Below are 4,284 nucleotides of genomic sequence, written 5' to 3'. Positions count from 1 at the left end.
TCTGGTACTTTTCTGATGGTATGTTATGTTTCTAATTGTTTGAAAATGATCATGGTTAATGGGACTTTAGCCACAACGGCCTACGTGGGATCTCACAAACTTTCTCTGCCAACCAGCTGTGCCAATGGATTTCGAGCTTTTTCAACACAATCCAGTATAAAAAAAAGAAGTGTACATAACAAACCACGGCATATATTTATATCCAACTTCTTATATATTTCATCAAAATTAATTGTTCAAAAAATACTTCTGATATTTATGATTCAATTCTGTTCCATTTTGAAATATTAACTGAAACTCACCAAATGGATAAGCAGGGTGATCTACAGATTGAAAACAGCCAGCTGGTGCTCGCTTTGGCAGCACATATACTAAAAACTGGATGATACAGAGAAGATTAACATGGCCCCTGCACAAGGATGATATGCAAATTCGTGAAGCGTTCCATATTCAAAAAAAAAAAGAAAGAAAGAAAGAAAAGAAAACAGCCAGCTTAACTCAGAGCTCCACGTAAGTCAATACGATGTGATCAGCTAGGGCCCCCTGAGCACAGAATCCAGCACCCAGAGCTGTGATTTTCAATTGGTATGCCTCAGCACACTGGTGTACCGTGAGAAGATCTAAGGTGTGCTGTAAAAATTTTTAAAGATCATTACTTATGTTATTTTTGAAAGAAGATTTTTGAAAGCACAGTAAGTATATTCTTTTTTTTTTTTTTTTTAGATCAACATAATTTAAGCATGCCACAGAAATTTAACTAGAGGTGCAAGTGTGCTGTGAAATAAAAAGAGGAGCACCATGAACTATGTCCGTAAAAGACGGTGCATGTAATTGATAAAAGTGTGCGTGTTCTGAGAAGAAAAAAGGTTGAAAAACACTGTTATAGAGCTTTAGAAATGTCAAAACCAAGAAAGACGGAGTGAATCATATCTTTTTGGTAACACTTATTTTTCTTAATTTGAGAAACATTTGGTAAACTCGGTACATAGCAGTCTCACTCAGTTTGTGCCACCTGCAAATTTAGTAAATTTGTTAACAAGTCCCAAATTCAACTTAATTGAACATAATCTCTGTTACAGAGCTAATCCAATCAGCCCTAAAGAGTGGGATTTAAATCTACAAATTGAGGTTTAAGTCTCCTGAAGGTAACATTCACACCAAAGCAGAATATTACACTGATTTGGAGAATTCTAACCAGCTGCGAGAAACTTAATCTGGAGTATGACAGATTTATAACACTAGAATCTCACTCGCCATTCCCGTTTCTACAATTGCTAGAGCATATACTCCTTTAAAAACCCTGCATGATGATTATAGAAACACTTCTTCACAGACTCTCTCTTCCAGCAGGAAAGTCTGTGTGACCTCACACCGCCGGTGACCTGCGTGGACGGTACCCGTGACTGAGTATGTTGTATGCTCTTTTTGCCAAATGGCAGATCCTCTTCATTGCTTCATCGAATTTCATTTGAATTCAGTTCAACTAATTAAAGACTAATAGTGTACTAAGGACTGAAGTAGGCACTGAGGACAAAATGAATAAACATGGACTCTGTCCTCAAGAAGGGTGTTATGAAGGAAGAGGGACAGATGTCTAAACAAATGGTAATTACAGGGTGGGGAAGCCAGGCGATGATGAGAGGATGAGACAAAGGGGGTGGCCGGTGCCTGACCAAGACAAAGATCCTGCCCAGATGGGTGGTGGTCATTTCCCTCCAGCAACACACTGAATGAATGACTGGGGACTGGAGAGGAAATGCCCCCCAAATACTTTTTGAATCCTTTGTTGTCAAAGTGAAATATGCTTGCATTTAATGTTGCTTGTTCAAATGAAATTTAGGGATTTTCGCCTATCAAATGAAACATGTTTATTTTATTTCTGTGGTTGCCATTCTTACAACAGCAGGAAAGCTGATTGTTTATGTCAAAGTTCTCAAAGTGTATAGTCTGTGGGATTTGGGGGGGACCCAGAATGTCTTTCACAGGGGCCTGTGAGGTCAGAATTCCTTTCATAATAGTACTAAAAAGTTACTCGCCTTTTTTATTATGTGCTATTTGCACTGATAGTGCAAAAAGCTAATGATTTGATAGTAATCATGTTGATTTTCACAGTGTCCTGAAAAGCTCTTCCAAGAGAAAATCTGGAGGAAGGAAGAATGGAGCAGAGGAAAAACGTGGTTATTCAGAAGACACAGATTGGTCTTTGGAGTGGTCGGGCTAGATGAATGAATCCCCAATTTAGCTGTGTATCTGAATGATTTGGAAAACTTTAAAACTTACAGATTATATGTTCCCCCCAACTCTACAGAATCTATCTGTTAATTAGGTAGGATCAACTCCATATATGTAGTAAAAGCAGCTAAGATGGAGGTGGAACTTACACCCTGCCTGGAATTTCAGGTGAGCTAGGCGAGCCTTTGGCTTGGCTGACAGGCTATCCCTCCTGTCAAAGGGACTTGTCATTAACAAGGTCAAAAAACATTTTTTTTTTTTAGAAGACTATTCTGGCTCTGCTCCAGATGTTCTAGAATATAATTCATAGCTGTAATAGTTTAATCTTGGGAAAAGATTTTAAGTAGGTATTACCAAATACCCACTGTAGATACTGTCCCAGGAAAACCGTGGGACATCCAACCTGAAGCACTGTCACCATCTGGGGAATGCAGCCCCAGGTAACTTAGAAAGCTGGCTTCTTCTCAGGAGCATACTTCCTGGGCCCACTCTCTCTCACCTGCCAAGTCCTGCCTCAGCACTCTCTTAACCCCCAAACACCCCAGTGGCACCTGCTGCCTGGATGAGAATCGGGGAGTTGACAGTGGGCCAGGGAGTCAGGGCATTTGGGCCTAAGGAGCAGGAATGGGTATAGCTCCTGAAGAATCAGGGTCAGGAACAAGCAGAGATGGAGTCCTCCTGGGATGATGCACTGGGTGGGGAGGGGTAGCAGGAAGTATAGACGCCAGCAGTTACTTCTCTCCTGACCCCATGTCTTTTCAGTACTGCCTGCTTTCCTGACAACTTCCATAGCTAATTACATAGTCAGTAGGATGGGGGCCTGGAGATCCCGTGGATGCTGCTCTTCTCTGGGGACAGTCAGTTGCTGACAGATAAATCTGAGTATGTGTCGATGGCTGTTGTTTGGCATTAGATATATCCCTGTTTGGGTACAGGAGCTACTGAGGTGGCCAGAGGAGCTTTAATATCTTTGGCAAGCACCAAGTCCTGTTGGCTTCCATGCCTCCCAAGGGATCAGCCAACTCGTGTGTGTGTGTGTGTGTGTGTGTGTGTGTGTGTTCTGAACCCACACATGGGAGATGAGTGGGAAGCAATCACCCTAAGAGTAAAGCAATGTCTTTGTTGTCTTTGTTTGAGAAAAGGACTTGATTCCAAAACAGATTTGGCCCTATGATTTGAATAACAGAACAAAAGCTGGGTATCTAGTTTTATATCTTCACTGATAATTTCAACATTTTGCTAGTCAAGATGTTCTAATCAATGTTGAAATACTAGTCCAGTATTACTATACTGGGGAAGGCACTCAATGATAGACGAGTTAGCACTTTCTTTGACCTTAGGTCGTACGGGGGTATCTTGGAACCAGAAGAAAAAGGAATCAAAACAGAGATAAAAGACAAAGGATAGCTTTCGCCTTCCTCCTTTAGAACAGATTCCCCGACAGTTGGATGAGATTTGCTCTGGCAGCTCTGCGCCCTGGCTAACAAGATAATACTTGCACCCCCTCTCGCAGGGGGAACAGCGTGCAGCTCTGCTCCCCGGTTACCCGTTTCCTACCACCCCTGCAAAGAGCTGCCGAGGAAATGATTGAGCAGCCCCTTCCTCGGTTGTTATTTTTGCCTTCCCCTAATGATGTGACCTCTGTTTGCCTCCTCGGCCATGTCACCAGCAATGACAAACTGCAATGCCATCACTGTAATGCAATCTGGGATCCCGATCAGATGAGTGCATAGTTGCCGACACATTTCATAAAGAAAAAAGAAAAGCAAAACTCCAGTCTGCTAAACTCATCTTAACAGGGGGTCAGTCTTATGTGGAGCCACTAGTTCCCTGAAGAGTCATGTGTACAATTAACCTAGTCCGGGCAGGCTTGATTTCAAGGAAAAGTTCGGTGAGCTTTACCTGCCTCCGGAGACCTGAATTCCAGGAAATTTTTCCTGTAATTAGTAGAACAGGGACAAACAATAAGACTTTTCTCTGGGCTCAGTGCTATGCTGTCCCTCGGCTGTACAGCAAATCCATAGGGTATTTTTGATACTAACAATACATTTT

General features: G+C 42.0%; 1 non-coding gene across 1 annotated transcript; it reads left to right on the top strand.

The window, feature by feature from the left end:
- The first annotated feature begins 347 nt into the window (after nt 1-347).
- On the top strand, nt 348-454 carry LOC111725397. The gene has a single exon (XR_002773472.1). It is a non-coding gene; the product is annotated as a U6 spliceosomal RNA (small nuclear RNA).
- Nucleotides 455-4,284: the final 3,830 nt, after the last annotated feature.

This window comes from Otolemur garnettii, unplaced genomic scaffold (assembly GCF_000181295.1).
Source record: "Otolemur garnettii isolate 467f Iridium unplaced genomic scaffold, OtoGar3 scaffold00039, whole genome shotgun sequence".
In the NCBI taxonomy this organism is placed as follows: Eukaryota; Metazoa; Chordata; class Mammalia; order Primates; family Galagidae; genus Otolemur; species Otolemur garnettii.
This window is presented reverse-complemented; position numbering and strand designations above follow the sequence as displayed.